This window comes from Diabrotica virgifera, chromosome 7 (assembly GCF_917563875.1).
Source record: "Diabrotica virgifera virgifera chromosome 7, PGI_DIABVI_V3a".
In the NCBI taxonomy this organism is placed as follows: domain Eukaryota; kingdom Metazoa; phylum Arthropoda; class Insecta; order Coleoptera; family Chrysomelidae; genus Diabrotica; species Diabrotica virgifera.
The window spans coordinates 230,253,643-230,281,543 of record NC_065449.1 but is presented as its reverse complement, the minus strand read 5'-3'; the positions used below and the strand labels follow the sequence as shown (position 1 = coordinate 230,281,543).

The following is a 27,901-nucleotide window of genomic DNA, read 5'->3' as shown; positions in this document are numbered from 1 at the left end:
ATCTTGGCCTTTGGTTCTGTCCGTAAATGTGTGTTGTGCCAGATAGTGTGTTTAATACAGCCTGCTATTTTGTTGGCTTTGTTTATTTGTTGGGCAACTTCCACTTCTGTATCTCCATAACTTTCCCAGGTAGCTGATTAGAGAAGACAAGAGAAAATTAACTATTCTTTTATTAACTAAATATACTTATGTAGTAGAATAGGCCACTATCAGCAATGTTATTTTCTTAAAATAAGATTTTTGCTCCTTCTAGTTTTCTGCAATATAAAATAAAAATGAAAACATTTATTGCATTAAATCATATGTACATTTTATTTTTTACCATATTTCTTTTCTTATTCAAAGGAAGGACTTCTTTCTTGTTGGATACTTGATTCATCATGTAGTGGACTTCTGGACATATTTTTCTGTAGATACTTGTTTTGGTTTTGTACATATTTTCCTTACCGGTTTTTCCAGCCACCTGGCTATTACCTGTTCAGATGGTTGATCACTTTGTGTCTACCTCTGTACATCCTCTACATTTGATTTCTGGCAAGGATGTCTCTTGTTTTCTGTAACTTACTTTTGTTGTTTGCTGAGGATGCAAAAAGAAAAAGAGCTGTTAATCAAAATAAAAACAGCCAAAATTGAATACCTCAGTCACATCATGAGGAACAGTGAAATATATGGACTGCTGCAACTAATCTTGCAGGGAAAAATAGAAGGAAAACGAGGACCAGGAAGGCGAAGGATTTCCTGGCTGAAGAATCTACATACATGGTTCAACACAACAACCACAAGTCTTTTTAGAGCAGCAGTGTGCAAAGTACAGATTGCCATGATGGTCGCCAACATCCGAATCGGATAGGCACTACAAGAAAAAGAAGAAGTACGTTGTTTACTGATAGTTAGTTATTACATACAAAATAGTTTGAACCTTAGTTATTAATGTTTTTTTATTGATGCATAAACTGTAGTCTTTTGAATGTAGATTTGTTTTTCTATTTCTCTAACTTTAGGAGTATGCATACATTTCGCAGTTGTCTTGTGTTCAAGACCGTTTCACCATTTAGTGATGGTCTTCGAGTTTGGAAAATTTGTTCTGCTTTAAGCGTGACTTGCATTGAAACATCTCTTATTTTAATCTTATTAAGTAATAATTCTGATTTGATTATGAGTGATCCATACAACTGTTATAATTTCCAAATTTTAAAAACCATATGTCAGAATATATTTTTCTTCTGAATCATTGATTGGATTTCAATGATTTTTTTTCACATTATAGGCATGTTTCTAAGGAGTTACTGTACCAATGTTTTCTGAGACATGTCAACATTTATCTATATATCTATGGGGTGCAAAAATAAAATTGTGGTTTTTCATATTATTCTGCAACACCCTGTGGAATTTATTATAAAAAATGATACATATTATTAATATTAAAGACAGCTTCATCTCTTCTCAACATTTTCGTAAAAAAATCATCCTGACACTACTATTATCAAAGATGATGACAAAGATCAAAACTTTAAATGTAATAAGTTTTTATGGACATTTAAACAAATGAAAGAAAAGACAACATTATATACATAAATTTTATTGACATTCACAACATCTAAAGCCTAAAAAGTTTATGCTAAATAATCTTTAACAAGTAATCCCTCTCTCAAAAACACTTAATACCAGATATTTCTGCCTCTATTAACTAGTCCAGGGCGCATCTGTTTTGAGATGGACGTTGAGAGGTGGCTCAATTTTTTTTTGCAGAAATTGCTTGAAAATAACTCAAATAATAATATCTGAGCTATCCTCCCACTGAAAATGGTCCGGAACATTGTTTAAATAATCAAAATGTCAAAATATGAAGGAAAAATTCGATTTTTTTATTGGTGTTTTGATTATAACTTTAAAACTATTTATTTTTGAGAAAAGTTTTACTGGCATAAAAGTTGCGTAAATAAATTTCCTACAATAAAGAATTGGTTAAAAATTTAAAAATAGTCACCCTTGTTGCAAAATAGCAATAATTGCGAAAAAAAAAAACCAGACAAAAGCAAGTATTCGCATTTTACGTTTTTCAACCATTTATGCTACACTTAGGACCTTCATATTTTACCCAGAAAAACTTTATGATATAGTAAAACTACACTGTAAATTTCATTAAGATCGGTTTAATAGATTTTGCAAAATAAATTTTACAATCCAGCTTTCGCAAAAAAATTCATTTTTTTAAAATGTTGCAGGACTAAAAAGAAAGCAGGTAGCAAGTTGAATTTTTTTTGCTTATAGAAGTGTACTGTACCTTTCATTTGCAATTTGCAAAATTAAAATCGATTAAGTACCACGGCGTCAGGAATTTTTTTAAAATAAACATTAATTTTTGGTGCTACGCGCAGGGCAGCGGTGGTCGATTCACAGAAGTTGATTTCCACCAAAATTTTTTCCAATCTTTATCTAATATATTATTTTCTTACTCTATATTTTGTTGTATTTTAATATTTTAATTCCACAAAAATCAAACTAATTTTATTATTGTTTGTGAAATATTGTTTAAACAATTGCATATGTTTAAAAATAATAAACTTTTATTCTCTAAGTTAAAATATATGAAAAAAGAAAGTTTTTGATAAAAAGGTGTTGTTTCAAAGGATAAAGTATGTGTTTTTATTTTGCAATAAACAAATTTATTTATTTATATCGAAATTTAATAAAAATTGATATGTATCAATCATTATCAAAGATCACTGGAATGCCCAATCAGAGCAAACTATCCGCTGTCCTGCGCGTATCACCAATAATTAATGGTTATTTACAAAAATTCCTGACGCCGTGGTAGTTAAATCGATTTTAGTTTTGCAAATTGCAAATGAAAGGTACAGTACACTTCTATACGCTGTGAGCTCGTACGTAGAGGGGATATTTATAAATTCGTGAGCGCCAGTAGTGACAAGTCTGTAAACGTTTACCGGAAATTTGACATAAATGTCAAAGTGATTAATTTTAAATTAAAATTAAAAACATTAATTATAAAAAATATTAGTTGATCAAAGCTGTGGTATATATTTTTACCTTAAATATACTTACGTTTTAAATACTGAATTTGCGTTTTTTGATGTTCTGTAATATGTAATTATAAATTAATCTTGGCGCCATCTACATGATAATTGTGAAAGTATCCGAAGTAAGAAATTAATATTTCATCAATAGAACGTCAAAATGATTAGCAAAATCTTAAAAAAATCTATTACAATTTAATTACTTTTTAGCGTTGTAAATATTAAGCGACAAAAATTAAATAATAAATTTAAAAATTACCGGTGAAAGTTGAATTAGTAACCGCTAGGAGCGACACCAGCGAAGCTGAGCGTATAAGCAAAAAAAAAATTCAACTTGCTATCTGCTTTATTTTGAAAAAATGAATTTTTTTTGCGAAAGCTGGATTGCAAAATTTATTTTGCAAAATATATTTAACCGATCTTAATGAAATATATAGTATTGTTTTACTGTATCATAAAGTTTTTTTAATTGAAATATGAAGGTCCTATGTGTAGCATAAATGGTTGAAAAACGTAAAATGCGAATACTTGTTTTGGTATGGTTTTTTTTTCGCAATTATTGCTATTTTGCAACAAGGGTGACTATTTTTTAAATTTCTAACTAATGCTATATTGTAGAAAATTTAATTACGCAACTTTTATATCAGTAGGTACAACTTTTCTCGGAAATGAATACTTTTAAAATTATAATCAAAAAACGAAGAAAAAAATCGAATTTTTCCTTAATTTTTTGACATTTTGATTATTTAAACAATGTTCCTGACCTTTTTGAGAGAGAGGATAACTCAAATATTATTATTTGAGTTATTTTCAAGCAATTTCTGCAAAAAAAATTGAGTCACCTCTCAACGTCCAAATGTACTAATATTTTTACAGATGCGCCCTGGTCTAAACCTTCTTTCAGGTTTAAACCAACAAATGTGAATGAAGTTGCACAAGCAATTAAGGAATTAAAAAAATAGCCACAGTAAGGACCCTGATAGAATAAACACAAAAATAATCTAAGCAAATAATCACAACATTATCGTATTACCTTTGCCTTTAACAAAAACTACTCAATTTCATCTTGCATTTTTCCTTCAGTGTTCAAAACCGCAAAAGTCATACTTCTATTTAAAGGTAAGAGTTCGCTGAAATCACAATAACTTCCGTCCAATTTCTCTTTTACCAATTATTTCCAAAGTATTTGAGAGAATTTTAAAGAACCAAATTAATGACTATTTTGAATCTAATAGTATTTTTGCTATAACTCAATTTGGTCTCAGAAAAAAGAAGACAACACTTGCTATGAACCATTTTACAAGCAGTATTTTGGAAGGATTTGAAAAAATTTATTACCCTTGCCTCATTCCTGGACTTTTGATTGTGTTTGTTTGATTTTGTGTTTAACATTTTTACTTGTATGCATATTTTGCAATTATGTACCTACCTACTAATATTGCGCAATAGAAATGAAGAGTGCTGATGCATTTCATTTTTTCCAGAGCATTAGACAAATTATCTAGATCTAGATCATTGCCAAATTTGGTGGTAAATCTAGACAATCAATAAATACTACTTTTTTAACTTTAATTTTACCAATTTACAGTATACTTAATATCGTTTAAGAGAAAATCAACTATTTTTTATTGATTAAATATACTTATGTAGTGGAATATGGAATATGCCACTATCAGCAATCTTATTTTCTTAAAATAAGATTTCTGCTCTTTCTTGTTTTCTACAACTTAAAGACATATGAGTCTTATTCTTTATAAAATGTGGTGTGTTCGTTGGAGAATTGAGTAACGTAACTACTGAAGGAAATGCACAAATTTATTGAGATGTTAACAGTTAGAGATACAAAACGATACTGCCTAAATTAATGAATACAAACTACATATTTCTTAAAACCTTTCATAGTCCATGAACATTTCGCTGACACCGCGAAATTACAAGCGTTGGTGTTTATCATGTCACGTAGTCTAAATATTGAAATATAAACACACACAGTGGCGTGCTCGCCATAACACCTCCCTCCTGAAAACCGAAGCTGGGGTGTCCAAGAAGGGCCTCTTTGCAGCTTCGAAGTTTTGGGCTTGTAGTGTAGAGCCTCTCTGGATATGCTCCGAACAGGGCAGGTAGGGCCACATGAAACAAAGAAACCCACCGGCAATAACTCATTCTATTTTTGTTGTTGTGAGAAGGCCGTAGATGAAGTGTACCACAAGGTAATCGAATTATATGTTGCAATTATTACTGATTAAATTCATTTATAATATGGAAAATGAAAGTTCATATCTACTACTTGCCGTGTTACACTTCAACTTCGTTTAGTTAATAACCTCATAAAATGGTTTTACATTGAAATGAAATTTTCGAATAACCTCGTTATCTAACTTAATTTTTAGAGTTTTATTGGTTTCATTGACTTCCAGAACAACATATGGTCCTGTATTTAATATCGATTTTGGTGTATTTGGATTTCTTGGTCTTTTTAAGAGAATATTATCTCCAACTTTATACTTTACTTCCAAGTTACTCGTTCTTAAGTTATCAAAACGGTTCTTTTGCTTTTTCCTTTGATCGCATTGTTTTTCCCTTATATTTTCTAACTGATTATTATACGAAATTTCATCAAATTCCCTATCATTTTTATATGGAAATACTAAACTGTAGGGGGTAGTGGATGTTGAATGATGTTTACTAGAATTATATGAGTATATAGCGACTAAAAGTGCATCTTCTAAGTCGCACTGGTTATGTTCTAAAAGATAGCTTCGCAAAGTATCTGTTATGGTAGCATGGAAACGCTCAATTATACCGTTAGAGGCATGGTACTCAGACGAAGTAAGGTGCCATTCGATATTCAACGAATTAACAAAACTTTGTATCTTTTTATTATTAAATTCGCCCCCGTGATCTGACATAATCATCTTAGGAAGGCCAAAAAGCGAAAAATAATTTTTTAACTTACTAATTATCGTTTCTGGTTTTTTATCAGTTAAAATATACGCTTGCGCAAATTTTGTTAGATTATCTATAACGGTGAGCATTTTCTGTTTATCAAAAAAGAACAGGTCTACAGATAAAGCCTCAAATGGTTTCTCCGGAGAATGCCTTACATTTAAACCGTACGATTCCTACGATCAAATTTTGAGAGTTGACAAGTAGGGCATAAAGTAATAAATTCGGTTATTTCTCTATACATATTTTTCCATTTATAAAGTTGTCGAATTTTGTCTGCAGTTTCATTAATTCCTTTGTGATAATTACTCGGGTCGTTGTGATATTCGAAAATTATCCTTTGCCTATCTTCTACAGGCGGCATAGTAACGATATTTTTACAAATTACAAAGTTAACGTCTGGATAAAGGAAACTGAGCATTTTATAATAAATATTGCTTTCAAAATAAGGTATGCTATAAGTTTTATTTCGGACTAATACTAGTTTTTTCAAAGTATTAAAATTCTCAAGGCAATGGTGTGGCTTAATTTTAACTATATTAATCGCTCTACTACGATTTTCGATATATAACTTTAAAATTTTTTCAAAATCCGAGTCACCAACTGTGGGAAAATTATCATTGATAGTTTCGAAATGATTTATATTTCTGTCATTCTCATCGTATAGATATAAAATACTCTTATTGTTAACGTCTAAGATTTGCTCATTAGAGTAGGAAAAATTATTTAAAACTAAGTTAGTTTTAACATTCTCAAATTCGGTATATTCATTTTGTTTTTGATGCACATGGTTTAATCGAATTCTTGACAGAGCGTCTGCAACTCTGTTTGCTTTGCCCGAAATATGCTGAATATCAAAATTATATTCACTTAATTTCAGTCTCCATCGTGATAATTTAGAATTAGGATCTTTTAAATTTAAAAGCCATATAAGTGGTCTATGGTCTGTGACTAATCGAAATTTAACTCCAAATAGATATGGACGGAAGTAATTTGTAAAGTGTACAACAGACAGTAATTCCTTTTCTGTAGTGGAATATTTCATTTCAGTTTCATTTAATGTTCTCGATGCAAAAGCGATAGGTCGATCCTCACCGTTATCGGACATCTGTGACAAAACCGCACCGACAGCGACATTCGATGCATCGGTCGTCAAAATAAATTCCTTAAAGAAATTAGGATAAACCAGAATTTTTTCCGAGGTCAAAAATTGTTTACATTTGTCAAAGCATTCCACTACTTCGGGTGTAACATGAAACTTTATATTTTTTTTTCAACAAACCCGTTAGAGGTTTAGTTAAATCAGCAAAATTATTTACAAATTTCCTATAATAGCCAAATAAGCCGAGAAATGATTTACATTCAGTTTGATTTTGCGGGACTGGAAAATCTAAAATATGTAGCTTGAATCTTTTTCGGGTCTGGTTTAATACCTTCCGGTGTCAATAAATGACCTAAGAAAGTTATTTCATCCGTTAAAAACTTACATTTATCAGGTTCGATCTTTAAATTATTTTTTTGTATTAATTCAAAAATTATTTCGATATTTTTAAGATGATCTTCGACTGTATTACTAAAAATTAAAATATCGTCCATATAAATGAAACATGTTTTGCCTATGTGCTCTCGAAATATGTCATTCATCACTCTAGCAAAGGTACTAGGAGCGTTTTTAAGCCCAAACGGCATTCTAGTAAATTCAAAGTGCCCGTTTTCTGTGGAAAAAGCTGTTTTTTCGATATCTTCGGGATTCATGGGAATTTGGTGAAAACCCGACGCCAGATCGATTGTAGAAAAAAATTTAGAGGTATGGAGAAGGTCGAAAATATCGCTAATATTCGGGATAGGAAATCTATCGTCAACCGTGATAAGATTTAATTTTCTAAAATCAATTACTATCCTCCATTTTTGAACATTATTTTCGTCAGGTTTTTTGGGGACAATAAAAAATGGCGAATTCCAAGGACTGACAGAATCGCGAATTATTCCCTGCTCTAATAATTTTGTTATTTGTTTATTGACCTCTTTTTTATGAACGTGAGGGTGCCGATAATTTCTAGTATAAATCGGACTGGCATTTTCAGGGTTAGTACGGATATTATGTTTTATTCGACTGCTAAAAGTTAGATGTTCGTTAGGTAACGAGAATATATTTTGGAACTTCACATTAATATCTTTTATCTTAGTTTGTAATCTTTCATCAAGATGGTCTAATTTTAGTTTACTTATAATAGTATCAATTTTTTCAGTTGAGTCGATAACATTACTTCGGACTTGATTTTCGTGTATATTATTTAGACTAAATATATTATGTTCCCGATCAGACGAAAACAATGGGATTTCCTCATGATTAGCAAATAAAGTATTCAAACCAAAGTCAATAACACATTTATTCTTTTCTAAAAAATCATAACCAAGTATTCCATCAAAAGGTGAATTTATGTCTACTATATAGAATTTTTCAACACTCGAAAATAATTTAAAGTTTACGCTCTTTGTAACTTGAATTGGTTCGTTACTAATACCAAATATTTTAAAATTTTCATGATTAAACTGATAAGAGTCTAAAATTTTACTTGGTTTCAATATTGATATAGCTGCCCCTGAATCGATTAATAACTTTAAATTTAAATTTTTAATATGCGCGTAAAGAAGCGGTTTATTTGCTACTTGGTAAATTGTAAAGTTGTCAGCGGAATTTGCTCTAAAAAATCCTGATCAACTTCGATTTCTATGTCTTTTTCGTTTTCTGAACTGTCGTTGTCGCAATAGGTATTATGAACAACATTGTGAGATTGTGGTTTACGATAACATTTTTCTGCTTTATGTCCATATTTATGGCAAAAAGTGCACTTTGGAATGGTTAATTTAATTGGTGGATTTGGATTTATCGATTGATTTGTTGAACCGGGCGCAGAAAATGTTTTTTGCGTACCTGCATTACTTGAAGAAATTGTATTGTCATTATTTATATTTAATTTAGAAAAATTGTCATTTGTTTGTTTGAAATATTGTTGGTTTTCATAATCGTTTAAAATTTGCTTAATTTGAATCAACGAACTGGGATTTAAAGAACGAAGCATTTGACACAAAGGTTCTTTTATGCCCGTAATAGCGGTCAGAATTGCAGTCTTACTGTGAAAATTATTTAAACATTTTTTTTCAACATTGTTCAAACTTGAATCGTATTTGATAACTTTACTGATTCTTATCAATTGTTTTTCAATTCTATCAACGAAATTTACCGGTTTTTCATTAGAACGTTGCTTAAAATGGCATAACTCAAAATTTAGACACTGCAAATCCAAATTTTCACCAAACTGAGAAAGGAGAGCATTTTTTATCTCTTGCCATGTCGAAAATTCTTTCGAGCCAATGAAATCAAGAGCCTTTCCCTCTAACCTGCTTTTTACAATAAAAGGAAAAATTTGTAAATCCGCTGGGTCAAATTTTGCAAAAATGAAATCAACAGAATCTATAAAATAGTGTAATTTTGAAGAAGACCCATCAAAAACATTTTTAAGCTTGATAGCTTTGTCACTATTAATATAATTATTAGAAGTGTTGGCGGAAATTATGGACGTATTTGCTGTTACGTCGTTAGTTGCCATTATATTAACAAAAAATAAGTTAAACAAATAAAAAAATAAAAAAAATGCAAATACTAGATATGATATCTTGAAAGTTTGAAAATAGCGAAACAGAGTAAATAAAAAAATGAAAACAAATACAAAATTAATATAATTCGACTAACCTCAAGTACTTCCGTGAGAACGTGGCCTTACACCGGAACGGGTCGAGAACGTTGTAGCGTCTCAGATCAGGTGGATTTACACTGGAACGGGAAGAGAACGGGTGGAGAACGTTGTACCTTCTGGATCAAGTGGCTGTACACTGGAACTGGTCGAAATTCTAAACTGTATGTAGTTGCTTCTTCTGTGGAAATGCTTCACCGTTTCCAGGGTCGAGTGGCTTTTCACTGAAGCTGGTGGTTGAGAAGATTTCACGAAGTTACTAGTTGCGCCTCTCCAGAACTTCCGAATTGCTTTGTGGCTTTACACAACAAGTGGCCTTACACTTGGAATTCTTCAAGTTGCTTACGAGTTCCTTCAGTTTTCCTTCCTCGTGGCCTTACACTCGGAACTCAACTACTAAGTCACTAATTCTCCAATTTCCCAATTAACGATTAAAATCGATTAGAAAAAAGGCTTTACTTTTTCTAATTGGAAATTTCTACTAACTGCGCCAGTCTTATTCTTTATAAAATGTGGTGTGTTCGTTGGAGAATTGAGTAACGTAACTACTGAAGGAAATGCACAAATTTATTGAGATGTTAACAGTTAGAGATACAAAACGATACTGCCTAAATTAATGAATACAAACTACATATTTCTTAAAACCTTTCATAGTCCATGAACATTTCGCTGACACCGCGAAATTACAAGCGTTGGTGTTTATCATGTCACGTAGTCTAAATATTGAAATATAAACACACACAGTGGCGTGCTCGCCATAACATATGTACAAAATTTTGGCCCCAATGATTTTTAAATGCATTCATTTTTTTTGAATCCTGAGAAAACTAATAAGTATTTTTAAAAAATTTAAAAGCAGAATGAAAGATTACATTATTATCGATGGCCGAAAGTCCCTTAAAATAAACAAAAAGTCTCTTTTGAATGAAATATTTGAAATTAAGAATCACACTAAATTATCTCTTGTTTTTTCACCCCTGTAACTTATTAAAATAAACATTATAGAAGTTTTCAGGTACTTTCGGCCCTCGGAAATAACGAAATCTTTCATTCTGCGTTTAAATTTTTCAAAAATAGTTATTAATTTTCTCAGGATTATCTTCTCCTTAACAACGTAACTCTATCTACCCATGAAATCCTTAATATTCTTCTAAATGTCCAGATTTCAAACGCGTTAAGTCGATTTATTGCATTTCGATTTAATGTCCATGATTCAGCTCCTTAGTAAAGCACACTGTGTACATAACATTTAATTAGTCTTATTATGAGGGCCAATGTCAAATCTTTGCTGCATAAAATCTTTTTTATTTTGTGCTTGATTTATTACTGTCTCAATACCAAATAAAGTGTAGTCCAATATTGACACATCGATTCATTTTTAATTTAATAAAAACAACATAAAAAATACAATAAAACTCCCATAAACAATAGCGTTAACAAATGCATTAACATGGACTTTTAATAGGTACATTTAGGTATACTAAACACCCACATTTTAAACTAATCTACAAATATCACCATTATCAGTTATGCATATTTATCATTAATTAAAATGGTGGATATCTACTATAAAGATAACAGACATTGACATTGTAATAAACACAACGTAAAACTACCATGTAGGTAACTACTTAAGATAAGTAAATATGGTGAAAAACGTCACCTAATAATACCTTAGAACAAGAATATACAAATATACACTTCGCAAAAATCTCTCCTGTTTATTTATATATTATGATTATGTATATAAATATACAGAGTGAGTTTTATGTATGAAACGCCTCAGTTAGCTCGGAAACGGCTTGCACGATTTTTATAGATTTTGGTGGGTAAGGGTTTTTTATTGCGACCGATATGTATATTGGTATTTCCATTGTTGTCAGATCTTCCGTTTTTGTGTAAATCTAATGAAGTTTCTTATTTCAAATGGAACACCCTGTATATTTTTTGCGTTTTGACGTCCCTGAGAAATACTGATTATTTTTCATGTAATGTAATTACACTCATACGGGTAATATTACCCGTATGCGCGCCAATGGAGAATATAAAATTCTTAATTGTATGTCAAACAATGCGAAATAACTACCTCTTAAAACCTACCAAATTTCAATTGCATATCTCAACCGATTTTAGAGCAATAAATAAATCATCAGTTGTTAAGAAAAAATTCATTATGTCGTATCTCAGAAACGAACATTTGCGGACAGCTGTTATAAAGAAAACTGTCATTATTTTTTCATGCAGAATTACCCCTTAAAGTTTGCCGCACTTATTTAGAAACACCCTGTATTGATGAAGAACGTGGCTAGGTGTTAAAGTACCTAACTTTTTTATTATCCAACATAAGCGAATGAATAAAAAAACAGAATGTTAAGAAAACATGGGTTTATAGTTGGGTTTCAATTTCAGTATTCTATAGATGCTAGTGCTAGAATATTCCACACTGCGGGGAATTTTTATTTGAGTGTTTTTGGTGTAAAGGAAGAATCTTAGGAGTTACAGAACACTAATTGAAAAAAAAAGAGATTTAGGAGTGCTAATTTGATTATAAATAAAATAACACACTTTCTGCGGACTTGTCATAGGTACCCCATATTACTAATATATGATATATTCAAACTGAAGATTCGATTTTAGCAATAAAATAGCTGGTAAATAACTTTTCCCAAAATGACATTTTTTCTATAATTTGCCCAAACTATCAACAAACGTTGCGGTGGTTGCATAGCCAATAAATCCAATAAACAGGAGGACCAACCCAAATTCTGAGCAGTGTCAAAATGATAACGTTAATATCCCCAGTTGGAACTAATATCGAAATGAATAGGAATCGCTATAAATTGCATGCGTGCCATGGTGGAGTCGAAATTAAATTGCGACATCGAAATGAATTAGAATCAGGCCCCAGGTGCGTCAGAGACCATCGCCTATGTCAGGCCTGTCCAACATAATTTTGTGGAGGGCCGGATTTGTAATTTTGTAACTGTAGCGGGCCGACTGACTATTGGATGGATGGATGTGCGCAGTGTTGCCACAGGTCTTGGACAAAATTTCGGTAGGCTGCTGCTAATTTTCAGGTAGAATCCATCAAATTGCGGTAGATTTTTTTAGGTAGAAATCGTCAAATTTCGGTAGTCTTTATTTTTTGCTTTTTTTGCTATTACATTGCAAAAAAGTGATACTTTAAGTATGGGCAGCAAGTATTGAAAGATAAACTACCTTTTTTTAGTAAAAAACAGTAACTTAAGTAGATAAGTAGGTTAAATAGGAAGTAGGTACTTATAATATAAGTACCTAGAAAAAAATAGTAAATAAGTTGGATATCTTTATTTCAAATACCTAGGTATTTTTTATATACAAACAAAAGAAAATCAATCAATAACAAATTGAAATCAATGAAATATTTAACAAAAAAACAACAGTTAATAAAAATATACAAGAATATTTTCTACGTCCATACGTTATTAAGGAAGAAAACCTTAGTTTTACTTATCACTCTAAAAACCTTATTACTAATGAGATGTTTGACATTTTTTCTGTTTGCACAGTGTATCTATGTCAGCTGGTATTTTAGAAGTAGCTATGCGCAGAATGCCTGTCAGATGATTGTCTGATAAAGATGATCTCGTTTTCGATTTATTATATTTCATGCGAGAAAAAAGCTGCTCGCAAATATATGTACTACCAAATAAAGATATTTGCTGAAGAGCTAATTTGGTAAAGTTTGGGTATTGGTTCCGATTAATATATTTTTTATAAAACTCAATTAATCCGTTCGGAAAGCAACTTTGATATGCCGTTTTTAGAAGAGAGTCACTTTGCAGTTCAATCAATTCCATCTGTAAGTTCAGCACAGCACCATCAATTTCAATTTCAAACTGATTTTGGAACACTTTCATGTTAGGAATTTGTAATTTGAAGTCTACGAATCTCTCTTCAAACTCATTCCTCAATCTTTGCAACAATGACACGTACTTGGCTAAGTCCAACATTTCTTGATTTCTGGCAGATAGAGTCTCCCAATGAACCAACTGTTTTTGTTCCAGTTGTTTTTCTAACAATATGAGCTTCTTTGTGAAAGCTTGAATGTGTTCATATAACTGCGTGCATAATTGATCTTTTCCTTGCAGTTTTAAGTTAAGATCAGAGAGGTACTTAGTAATGTCAACCAGGAAGGCCAGATCAGCCAACCACTGCTCATCAGTTAGGAAATCAATTTCTTGACCTTTGTTTTCAAGAAAAATCTTTACTTCGTCGAGCAACGAATATAATCGTTTAAGTGTGGATGCTCTACTGAGCCAGCGAACGCTACTGAAGTACACGATGTCTTCGTGATCTGAACCGACATCAGACAGAAAAGCCTGGAACTGTCTGTGATTCAGTCCTCTTGCACGTATAAAATTAACTGTCTGCACTACTTTATCCATCACGTGTTTCAATTCAAGTACTTTTGCACACAGCTGTTCTTGATGAATAATACAATGATGCTGTATGATTGTATGTGTGACGTTCTTGCGCATTAAAGCTGCAAAACCACTTGTTCTTCCTGTCATTGCTGGCGCACCGTCTGTAGTCAATCCGCAAAGATTTTCGATTCATAGTTAATATTTTTCTATGCAACTCTTTACTTCTTCGTAGATATCTTTTCCGGTGGTTGTATCTTTCATTGAACGCAAATCAAGCAATTCCTCGATCACGGTATAGTCTTCTGTTACCCCTCTTACAAAAACTGCCAACTGTGCGGTATCTGATACATCAGTACTTTCGTCGAGTGCGAAACTGTAAAAAACACATTTCTTCAATTGCGTTTTTAAAGACGATTCAATATCTTTGGTCATGTCATCAATTCTTCTTGCTATGGTTTGATGTGACAAGCTTATATTTTTAACTAATGCTTCTTGCTCCGGACACGCTACCGATGCAAACATCTCCAAGCATTCCTTGACAAATTCTCCGTCTGATAGGGGTTTGCTTCGCTTGGCAATGGCTTCTGCTATCATGAAGCTAATTTTTGTGGCTGTCTCGGAGTTTTCTGTTGGTATTCTGAACATCGCCTGTTGACCGATCATATTTTTTTTCAACGAATTTACTCGATCGATTCCAATTTGACCTTGGTATTCATCGTATTTAGAAGCGTGTTTTGTGAAATAATGCCGCTTTATATTGTACTCCTTGCAAACTGATATTTTTTCATGACATATGAGGCACAGTATGTTACCATTTTGTTCTATGACAAAAAAGGTGCCAGTCCAACTGTTTTTAAATATTCGACATTCTTTGTCAACTTTACGTTTTTTTCTGATGACATCATGTTCTGCAACAAACACAAATCAACTCTGCAACAGAAATGAACCAAATCGCCAAAAGAATCTTCACTAAGTCCGTTATAATTGCTTGTATCGCCCTTAAGTATTCGCTAATCTTCGCTTTGTTTCCGAACTGGAACTCTATCTGCACGTTTACCGTTAGCCGTATTTATACGCGAGTATAAATAATAAAGTTAAAAGGTACAGGTACAGAAGTTTTTCCTGTTTAAGGTTTTAATAGTAAATACTATTTTTAGTTTGGAATTATCTTCTATATCAAAATAAGCCACAATCCTTCACTGTTCACTCATTCAGGTAGATACATTTTACCCCCAAAATCGTATTTATAAAAGCAAAAAGGACTGGTCAGTGGTCATAAAAGTATTAGTAAATCCGTATCTGATATCTGCTGCCTGGCTCGCACGTGTTACAAGCTATTTAAGTAAAGTGATTCAAAAATTCTTGAAAATTAACCAAACTCTGTTGCCAAATCTATCCGCTAAAGAATTTTTGTAATAATTTTGTTTTTGCGGTAGAAAAAAGGAGATTTCGGTAGAACGGTAGATTTTACAGGTTTTCGGACATTTCAGGTAGATCTACCGAAAAATCGGTAGCAGTGGCATCACTGGATGTGCGTGAGCTCTGTGGCTCTGCGTGGGTGTGGGTTCGGTGAGAAGGGACTCGCGGGCCGGATGAAGGGCCTACGCGGGCCGCATTGTGGCCCGGGGGCCGTATGTTGGACAGGCCTGGCCTATGTGATATTCATGTTCAGCGAGCCAAAATTCCCGTCTTAGCAAAATTAAACTCATTTCCCTCAATTAATTCTGAATTAAAATATTTATTAAATTTTCATTTCATCATCATCATCATTTTTGTTCACAAAGTTTTTCAAAGCTCTGCTTTTAAGTGCAAAAATTTGGTAGAAATATTGCTTCGTTTCCTTGCCGTTTAGGTCTGGATCCCGCGTATGAAAAAAAAGTTGATTAATAGCAAGCTGAAAATTTGTTAATAGCTTAAGGGTGTCTAGTCGGACAAACTTTGATATATGGTAACACTGGAACAGGGGAAGTTTCAATTGTGGAACAGGTTAAAAATTTGGAACGGTCAGACCACGAAAGCGGCACATGTATTTTGTCCGACAGAACAGACTTAAACTCTTCGAACAGAGATTAATCTCTCATGCAAAAATCAGACTGCTATTTATCACCAAATGGGCGTTTTAATGAGTGGAACATGTAGAATATGTCAAATAACAGGAATTATGACAGGTGATAAATAGCAGTCTGATTTTTGCATGAGAGTTTAATCTCTGTTCGGAGAGTTTAAGTCTGTTCTGTCGGACAAAATAAATGTGCCGTTTTCGTGGCCTGACCGTTCCAAATTTTTAACCTGTTCCACAATTAAAACTGCCCCTGTTTCTGTTCCAGTGTTCCCATATATCAAAGTTTATCCGACTAGACACCCTTAAGCTATTAACAAATTTTCAGCTGGCTATTAATCAATTTTTTTTTCATACGCGGGATCCAGACCTAGTTTTGATTTAAATTTTGAAAAACCAAAACCCGACTTTCAAAATTATCGCGAACATTTCTTTTTCGTCGCATTATTAAACACCGAAACCATTTCGTTTTTTTTTTTTAGATATTCACCTTTGCAGCGAAATATTTACGATTATTGTCGTCTAATATCCATATCCGATTAAATATTACTTTCGCTTTGTCAAGCAACGAAAGAAGTTAACCTTGGCATTCTAAAGGAGACCCCTTTGATTTGGAATTCTTGCAAAAACGTTGCCACTCCAAGAAATGCAACTTGGCCTTTTCAATGCTGCCAACGGTATCCTGCATCATTTAAATGTCTAATCGGCGACAGCGCTAGAATAAATAATATTACAAAGATTAATATAAAGATGCTTTAGTTCTGGTATAATAAATAAATTTGTTTATTACAAAATAAAGCTACAAAAACTAATAAAATGAAGAAAATTGTTCTTCAACCTAGTTTTTTTGGTAATTTTGATATTTTTAATGCTTAATACCGATCGTTTTTATTTGTATACTCGCGAGCAAAAAAATTGGGTCACTCGATGAATTATACACGTTTGATGTCTCGAATTTCCTAAACCTGTTGTTCGATTTGAGTGATTTTTTTAGTGTGTTATAGCCTTATTATTTAAGAATATAAATGTAACAATATTGTTATTGTTGCTAGACAGGTAAATGTCATTTTACACCGGGTGTAACAATCATACTGTGTTTTTTCCTTAAAGTTCGAAACACTCTGTGGAATATTATTGCATAGATAAAATATTGAAATTAAAATTCAATTGTAGCCTTAGGCTTTCTTAACATTTTCTGTTTTGGTTCATTTGCTTATGTTGGATAATAAAAATGTTAGGTACTTTAACAACTACCCATGTTCTTCATCAATACAGGGTTTTTCTAAATAAGCGAGACAAACTTTAAGAGGAAACAGTAGCGATCAACAAGTAGCGAAAACGCGTTCCAAGATTGCGGCTGTAATTTTGAATATTTTTTCGAGATATTTGGCACACATATTCCTAATATAATAAAGAATGGCGGTACAGAGCCCAATTTGAGAAATATGTTAGTATGTGGAAATTACTGTGTAATTAAATACTATATTAAAAAAACGAGCCTGTACCGCCATTAAGAAGAACAAAAAATACACTTTCTTCAAATAAACTTTTTTATCCGATGTCTAGATTTTGTGTCATTTTGGAACTACTAATGAAATAAAAAATTTTAGTAGTTCCAAAATGACACAAAATCTAGGCATCGGATAAAAAAGTTTATTTGAAGAAAGTGTATTTTTTTGTTCTTAATGGCGGTACAGGCCCGTTTTTTTAATATTGTATTTAATTACAGAGTAATTTCCACATATTAATATATTTTTCAAATTGGGCTCTGTACCGCCATTCTTTATTATATTACGAATACGTGTGCCAAAGATCTCGAAAAAATATTCAAAATTACAGCCGCAATCTTGAAACGCGTTTTTGCTACCTGTTGATCGCTACTGTATCACCTTAAGGGGTAATTCTGCATGAAAAAATAATTCTACACCTCCGAGGCTTCTAACCAGAGAAGGTTCCCATTGTTTTCATTCTGGTGGGATGTAGAGTGATATTTTTGGTGTTGTTTTATGTGCTATTAGATTGAAAACTTAGTCTTTTGCTAGCAGTTGCCGCTAGGGCATCCCTGCCATTTCGTTCGTTGCAATCCTTGACTGCACGCCGAGGTTTGTCCTGATTGGGTCAGAGAGAGCTGCATATGTGCCTCCTGATGAGAGACTAATAAGTTTCGAAACCGGTAGAGGTGCTTGCTGCACTCTCTGATTGAACTGGAATAATGGTGCGGCTGTAGTTTCGTGTTGCAACGAAATTGAAAATGGTTATTCGTATTTGATAAAAGATTTTGTTTAGAAAACCCGGATTTTCCGAGGAAAATTTTCGTCGAAGGAAATCGGAAAAAATATCTTTGTGTAGAATTAAATTAAGGTGAATTTTAAGTCGAGTGTTTTGGTTTTAAGTTAAAATCTTCGGAGTTACAGAGCAATAATTAAAAAAAAACAAGATTTCGGAGCGCTAATTTGTTAATAAATAAAATAGCACCTTGTATAATCACATTATCAGCCTTCACTTTTTTTATTATTTGGTATTATGTAATAAAGCTTAAGATTCAGATTGATTTACACTAAATATCAATTAACTTTTCATTAAAAATTTAGGAAACATTACAAAAATAGAAACAAATTAAAAAAAAAACTGGACATTCGCATCCGCATTCGCGAATGTCAGTAGCAGATATTCGCATTCGTATTCGCGAATGTTAAAAAAATGACATTCGTTACATCACTAATATCTGCTAACAAACTTTTCCTTGTTTTTTTTTCTATTAAGGGCGTAGCTATAAATGCCTTAATTTTTTTCGAATTCTGAGAAAACGAAGTATTTTTAAAAAATGTTAACGCAGAATGAAATATTGAATTATTACCGAGGACCGGAGGTCCCTATAATATTCATTTTAATAAGTTACAGGGGTGAAGAAAAAAAAAAGAATGTGTGTGTACTTTGTACGCACGTAAGAAGTTATACTTCTATTATATGATTATATGATTATAAACGAAATTAATATACTTTTTATTTATATTTTATTTAAATATTAAACTAATTTATACTTACTACGTCTCAAACATTTTTATTAAAACAGTGGCAAAAATTAAAATAATAAAAGAATAATATATATACTTACCTTATACTGGCCATACAGTTACACACAAACACATTAAAAATGCCACAAATGATTTTTGAACATTAATTGTCGGAAATTTTTTTAACTAAATACGTATTTTCTGAAAATAAAATGATATAATAAATATACTTACAATCATAAAATGTATAAAAAAAATAAAAAAATAAAAGTTTCTATTGGGATTCGAACCGACTTACCAGCGCGGCTGGTATTGGCGTTGTATTGGGGTTCACTCGCATTAAACGCTTCGCCACGGAGAAGGTGTGTCATTATGTGCGAATATCGACTAACTAAACGGATTAAACTTTTGACATTTTTGAATTATGTAAATCAAATTATTTTGATTTTGAATTGAAATGATTTAGAATTGAAAAAATACAACAAAACATAGAGTAAGAAAACAATATATTAGGTGAATATTGATAGAAATTTTGATGGTAATCAAATTATGTAAATAAAAGTATTACATACTATGTATTTTGGTAGGTTCAAATAGGTACCTATGATACATTTACAATTATTACGTACCTGCTGCTTTAAAAACTATTTAAAAATCACTACAATTATAAACTTTTTTGTTTCTGTCCTCACAACAATAAAACTAATATATTATACATTTGTTTACCTTCATATGGAACAATTATTTATTATTGACAGATCATTTCAACACCCAATCAGAGCCGGTATAACGACTACATAACCAAACCACAGTCCCACAGCTGCCGTGTTGGATAATTTTTGTCATGTCATTTGAACATCCAATCAGAACAAAGTTGTAATGCGACTGCGCCGGGATCAAAGGTTTTAATCCTATTAAAATTCACCCTCATATCGCGCGTAAAAAAGTATAACTTCAAAAAGAAAATTTAGTGTGATTTTTAATTTTATATATTTCATTCAAAAGAAACTTTTTGGTTATTCTAAGGGACTTTCGCCCTTGGTAATGTAATCTTTCATTCTGCGTTTAAATTTTTCAAAAATGCCTATTAGCTTTCTCAGGATTCGAAAAAAATTAATGTATTTAAAACACATTGGCGCGAAATTTTGCGTCTGCACCCTTAACCGAAAGTACAAAGATAATAGATAATAATTATTAAATCATAAGTATTTTTTTTAATTTCACATTATTTAACATAAGGTGATCTTGATAGTGGTTTGACGATTTTTTGATATAATAATCTCTGCAGTAACCGATAAAAATAACTGAAAAACACTGATTTATGTTGTATATGTTACAGTTCAAGTTGATTATCCAGTTGGAGTTGACTCCAACTAGTTGGAGTCAACTCTAACGGCTGGTTTCAGTAAAAGTTGATTATAAATATAAAATGAAGATTTATATTCAACATTTACTAGTAAAAGTAGACTCCAAATAGGAAAAGTATACTCTTCCCAATGCCATTTAGTAAAAGTTGATTCTGATTCACATAAACAGCCGATTCTAGAAATTAAATGTTACTGAATATGTTCAAATTAGTCTAGCCTGTATCGTCGCCCGCGTTATTACAAACTTATTCAAAAAGAGGTCCTTATAACAAATCTACTGGGTGTCGGGCAGTACCTTGATCGATAAATTGTTTAAACAATTTTTTTTAGACAAATTCACAAAAATAATTTTTTCACTTCGAACAATTTTTTTTAGATCATTTGGGTTATTCTGAGCAGAAAAAGGTATTTTGTGATTTTTCTCTAAAATTGATTGTTGTCAAGTTATACGCGATTTAAAATTTGAAAAATGCGAAAATAGCCATTTTCAAGGCTTAATAACTCGGTTAAAATCCATTATTATGAAAGTCAGAAAGTGACCAAATCAAAGTTTATAGCCCCCTCTATAAGATCCAGCAGAAATTTTTGTATCTATTTTATTACTAAGCTTTATCTTTAATTATTAACAATGAGCGCTAAGTGCGTATTAAGCGGCCGTCAATGGTGAGTGCTAAAGAGATGCACCATTCCGGCCGTCCAATGGTGAATCTCACTCGCACTCACATTGACGGCCGCCTCAATACACGCTTAGCGCTCATTGTTGATAATTAAAAATAATATCTTATTAATGAAATAATGACAAAAATTTCTTCAGGATCTTATAGAGGTAGCTTTAATCTTTGATTTTTTTAGTTTCTGACTTTGATAATATTATAATATCGTATGGCATTTTTGCCTTTCGGACAGTTCTGGCGCCAATTACATCTTTAACCCTGTTTCAAGTAACTAGTGTCGATGTACACTAGCCCAGGGGGACCGACGGCTTAACGTGCTCTCCGAGGCACGGTGAGATGGCTCGTGTCATTATTGGAAATGAAAATGGTTTGTCTTTGGCAGGGCTCGAACCCACGTACACTGGCGTATGAGGCCAGCGATTATGGCGTTACTCTACGGCCGCTCGCTCGACTTTCACAATAATTATCTTTAACCGAGTTATTAAACCTTAAAAATGGTTATTTTGGCGTTTTTCAAAATTTAAGTCGCTAATAACTCGACAACAGTCAATTTTAGAGAAAAAAGGCCCAAAGGATCTAAAAAAAATTTGTACGAAGTGAAAAAATTATTTTTGCGAATTTGTTTAAAATCATTGTTTATCGCCAAACGTCACTAAAATCATCCATTATTGTACTCATTTGCCCGCATTTTCGGCAGTAAAGTAACACTTTGTTGTATTGAAAGAAGAATGTTACTTTACCTGCCGCGATTATTAATCAAATTAACCGAGATTGAATGTAAGTCACAAACCATACATACTCATAGACGTTTCACGACCATGTTAATCTTTCGGATCGAATTAACGCCATCTCTTGATTGGAATGGGAACTAAATTGACAAATTTTAGTTACGTAGGAATTTCAAATTATAAATTTTGCGGGATTTTTTATGAAATTTCGCAGAAAATTAAAACAACAGAAAGACAATTCAATGTTTTATTCAATATTTTACTGAAAACTTCAAATATTCCAATTTGTTTTCAAAATGCTAAACACTACTGCCATGTGTCACGTGAAAGCACTGATGTGTAATATTGAGTTGAATGAAAATTTTTGAAAGAATCTTGTAGGATGATTGTTTAGATGAATATTACCTTATAATCTTTTACAAACCTCCAAAAATATATAGGCCCCAAATGTCGATGACACACTTGTCTATTAAAATAAACTGTTTCAGGATCTATTATATTGTTTTTTTAAATATGGAGAAACACAACACGGGATGATCAATGTAAACTAAAAATTCTACTCATTAAAACAGAGAGGAGATTAATACAATTGATTAAAATTTTGATTAAACCTAATTAAAAACGTAACACCACTATAATAAAATAATTAAGCCACAAACTGTAAAATTAAAAGTAAATAACAAATTAATTTAATTGTCAACTGTCAGTTGTTAAATATGACAAGAGAATTGACTGACAGCGACATCTCTGGATTGGAATGGTAACTAACTTGCTGTCTTGACCTTGACAATTTACGTGAAACGTCTATGAGTATGTATGGTTTGTGATGTAAGTGGTCAATAGCAGCAATCGATTATTTATTTGAGTGAAATTAAAATTTATTTACTTTAATTATTAAAAATATTGTACAAAATTTATTTTATTATTAATAAAATTTATGTCAAAAAGTAAAATTCTGTAGTATATAATTATATTTATACAAAATAAATCAAAACTTTACAGATTTAGTAATTAGGTAGGTATACAATATGCAAAAGTCATCTGTCATTACTGTCATACGAATTTTAACGACCCCCCTACAAGATACTGAAGAAATTTTTGTTATTATTTTATTACTAAGCGGTTATTTTTAATTATTAACAATGAGCGCTAGGAGCGTATTGACGCAGCTATCAATGTGAGTGCGAGTGAGATGCACATTGCACCATTTTGACATTTACAAATTCAAACTTCTGTCAAACCACAAAACTGTCAAAATTTTTTTGTAATTTATTGCTCACGTCATCACCATGACAAGGCGAAAGTTCTTCTTCTTGTGGTGCTTTCTCCTTTAGTGGAGGTTAGCGACTACACTGGCAAATCTGTCTCTGTCCAATGCGGCTCTAAACAAAGATGTTGAATCAAGGCCGGTCCAGTCTCTGATATTTCTAAGCCATGAAATCTGGCGCCTACCGGGACCCCGTTTTCCTTCAATCTTACCCTGGATGATCAGTTGCGTGAGACGGTACTTTTTTTTCTCATTATGTGTCCCAGGTAGCTAACTTTTCTGACTAATGATTTTTAGCAGTTCCCTATCTGTACCTATTCTCCTCAGAACATATTCGTTGGTGGTGTGGGTTGTCCAAGGTATTTTCAAGTCCCTTCTATAAAGCCAGAGTTCAAAGGCGTCCAACTTGTTCATCAGTGTTGTGTTGTGTCCAGGCCTCCGTTCCATACAAAAGTATTGACCACACATAGCAATGCAGAAAACGACATCTAAGGCTGATATTAATGCTACTGTTACAAAATAAGCTTTTCATTTTGATAAACCCCTGTCGGGCTACCTCTATTCTCGCTCTTGACTTCTTGTTTATAATCAAGTTGATTGTTGAACCAGCAACAAAGATATTTGTACTGGTTTACGTATTCAAGCTGTTGGTGTTTCACATATTTATTGGAAGAGGTAAATTTTTGTTCCTTGATATTTTTATAACTTTGGTTTTCGCAGTATTGATCTTCATCCCCATTTTTTCACAACTCTCAGTAACCCTATCCAACAGTATCTGCAGACTATGGTCCGAATCAGTCATTAATACTGTGTCATCTGCATACCGGATGTTATTTACTCTGCCCGTTTAACCTGATTCCTTCTGAAGAGTGCGATAAAGAGTTCGCAAATATTACCTCAGAGTAGACGTTAAAAGTATGGGTGATAGCACACAACCCTGTCTAATACCTCGTTGTATTTCAATTGGCCTTGACGTATTACCATTGGTCTTTATGATTGCTGTCTGATTCCAATAAATAGCCTCTATAATTTTAGAATCTCTTTTGTCGACTCCGATGTCGTTCAATCTTTCTATCAAGGTCTTGTGCTTCACCCTATCGAACGCTTCCTCAAAATCTGTGAAACAGATAAAAAGGTCTGCTTGCTGATCTTTGTATCTTTGTGCCAGAGTTTGAAGACAGAATATTGCTTCTCGTGTCCTCATACCTTTCCTGAAGCCAAATTGTTCTTGACCGGTGACCTCATCACATTTTTTATAATATATTCTGTTCTGTATGATACGCAAGAAAAGCTTCAGAATGTTATTTAATAGACTTATAAGGCGGAAGTCCTGGCATAATTTGGCGTTCTTCTTTTTAGGCAGTGGTATGAAGACTGATTCAAGCCATATTTTAGAGATAGTCCCTATATTGTAAACATTATTAAATAGTCCAAGAAGAAGGTCTAAGTTTTCCTCGTTGATTAACTTCAATAGCTCAGCTGGTATTTCATCTTTTCCTACAGATTTGTTGTTTTTAGTTGACGTCCATTAAATCCAATATTTCCTCTGTCATCCATCTTTGCTTCCGTGGTCGCTGTTTTGTGAGCATTTCAGTTGCCGTTGCAAGGGCGTGTCTGATTTCCTCCCGAAGGCGAAAGTTAAGGATGTTTAATTATATGAAAGTGTGCTAAAAAACAGTGCAAAAAAGTAAAACCGATTTAAAATACATTGTTACTTCAGACACACTTTAAACCCTTCATGTACTGCTATCTATATTTACAATTTTCACACAATAAAACCTTTACATCAGCGGTTCTCAATCTTTTTGAGTCATGTACCATCTAAAGTTTTACCATCTATATTTTTAGATTGTATAATCAAGACTTACTATGTACTACTATTTTAAGTTTTGTGTGTTTTGTGTGCCACCGCAAATAATGATATGTACCACCAGTGGTACATGTACCACAGATTGAGAACCGCTGCTTTACATAATATGAGATAGAGTAGATAAAAAATATTTTTGTGAATTTGGTTAACAAAAATTGGTTAAACAATTTTTCGACAGCGGTACCTCGTGACACCCTGTGTATTTGTTATAAGGATTGTTATACGGATATATTTCTTTGAGTAAGTTTGTGCAAAAAATCGAATCAGAATAATTTACCTAACGGGGGCAACGTTACAGACTATACTAATAAATAGTTGAAACGGTCAAAATAAAGAAAACACACTCATCAAAATGCACTTGAGATTCTCGTATAATCAACATTTACTGAAACGATCCAGGAAGAGTCAACTCCAACTAGTAAAAGTTGATTTAAATTTTTAAAATCAACTTGGACTGCTCGTTTCAGTTGGAGTTGACTCCAACTAGTTGGAGTCAACTCTAACTGAGAATCAACTTGAACTGTAACATATACACTTATGAGAGCTTAAGGAAGGTAAAGAAAATAATGTATTTATTTTGAAGTGTGTAAAACATTTTAAAAATTTTCGTCACGAAATTAAATTTTTTTAAGATTACAATTTTGCCACTTAAAAAACATTATACGTGAGTCAGTTACTGTTTCTTCTTCTCCTTCCTTTATCTAAGCAATTTTGCTTGTTCATTGGCGAGTTGTTGCCTTTATGGAACATTGTCACTCCATCTTTTTCGCTTTTAGATACTGTATTAGTCTTCACTCGTTTATATTTTGTACATGACATTTTGTTCTGATCTCGTCACTCCTTATTCGATCTCTCGTGTGTTTCCTGTAATTCTTCTGAGTATTCTCATTTTTGCAGTTTCCTACATTCTCTGTGTTTTGCCTTATACTGGCCATACAGATTCTTGATTTCATCTCACAGTTAATGTGTCGGTTACACCAAATATTGTTAAGGCATCCTGCTAATCTATTTGCTCTTTTTACTTGATCTCCTATTTCTTTTACTACGTCTCCATAGCTGGTCACCGTTGTAACATTAAATGAAAACAAAAGCCTAAACGGTGGGCGGCACTTTGTAACCGTCCCACGAAAGGGTGTCATTTTTGAAATTTGACAAGATGTTGATATGTCATATAGGGGGATGTTACATAATGAAGAACATGGCCACGGTCGCTACTGTCTCAGAGCTTTAAAAAGGGGTGGATTCTTAAAAGGTGTTATGATATACTCTTATTAGCTTAGAAAAATTAAAAAGATAGAAAAATCGAAATAAGGATGTAAAATAAAAAATAAAAAAATACAAAAATAAAATATTGGGCGCCACTGGTTACCTTTAAAGGGAACCAAAATTTCAGAAAATGGAAATATAAAAAGAAAAATAGATAGTTCGCTAAATAAAAAAATAAAATAAAAAGTCACTCAGCAAATATAAGTAAAATACAAAATACTATAACGTAACTTACCTTATTTACTCTATACTCAATATTCTATACTCAGCCAATTCTTTATTGTTCTTATGATGCAAGAGAAAAGGAAAGGAAATAATAAGATTTGTATTTTGCAAATCAAAACATTATTTATTAAAAAATAGCAAAGAAAATGAATTTCTGATCTCTCGGTGTTACAGATTGAGATCCAGATTACCAAATAAAAAAAAAAATGAAACAAAAGGTTCTACAAACATAAAAATGATACCTTTACAATCATTGTCCTGGTTTCTTCTGGTTGTTGGTTGGTTTGTAAGTCCCAGACGCTATTTCACTACGCGAAAGTCACTTCACAATATTTACAGGTACATAAGAGTATCCGTAGTTTATAAAAAAAATTATCATAGAAAAATTCAGCTTTGTACTCGAACAAAAATATTTTAAAGTTCATTAAACGGGATCAAAATTTACTACTACTCGAACAAAAATATTAAAAGTTCATTAAATGGGATCAAAATTTACTAGCAACCTTAGGAATCCTAGGGGGTTGAAACTACTAACAGAAAAAAGAAAACTTATTCTGCATAATTCCTGGATCTGACTGCATAAAAAAAAGAATACCAAAAATGCTATTTATAAATTATCGACAATTCGTTTGACAGCAACGAAAATTGCCGGAGTTCCATTTATCCACCACACTGCATTGCCGCGCTGATTTCTTAGCCGCGAAGAACTGGTAACTGAATTTTAACGTCACTTTAAACTGTCTGCAACTTCAAACTAAACTTTTAACTCAACCCTTCAGGTACCGCTGCAAGCAACGGACCCTCCCAGGCTAACTCAACTTAAAAATAAACTTCTTGATGAAAGACCTGACAGAACTCTCAAATGGAACTGTACTTGGTGACGGATTCAACAGAACTTAACTTGATGATGGCCCAGATGGAACTGCCTACTCGATCTCCTCAAACTTGGGTTCCCCCTTTAAAAAAAAAAGAAGTTACCTCCCATTCTAACAGCCATCACCTACTTTGTCCAATAATGATCATTCGAAACATTTCTCTACCAATCGGGTTAGCTAGAAAATCATACTCAGGACATCCTACAAAAACCATGATTTTTTCTTTCGACCAATACGAACTCGCTATCTTTGCAATAACAAATCCATGAGTTCCCACGAAACCTGCTGCGTCGTAATCTCAGGCCAGTTTTGAGAATTCAATATTTGAGCGATTTATCAGTACCATTGACTTATTTATGTTGGCATTTCCTGTTCCAAAATAAACATTCTCCAGACCTCTGTCTGAAAATG

At 32.5% G+C, this 27,901-nt stretch overlaps 1 protein-coding gene and 1 long non-coding RNA gene across 2 annotated transcripts in view; one reads left to right on the top strand and one right to left on the bottom strand.

Moving 5' to 3' along the window:
* The window catches only part of LOC114344106 (glutamine--fructose-6-phosphate aminotransferase [isomerizing] 2), a 165,525-nt gene that overhangs the window by 1,930 nt on the left and 135,694 nt on the right, over positions 1-27,901 (top strand). The window lies entirely within an intron of this gene.
* LOC114344148 (uncharacterized) lies at positions 271-27,771 on the bottom strand. The gene is made up of 2 exons (XR_003654649.2): positions 26,626-27,771; positions 271-560 (listed from the first exon to the last, which is right to left on the bottom strand). It is a non-coding gene; the product is annotated as an uncharacterized LOC114344148 (long non-coding RNA).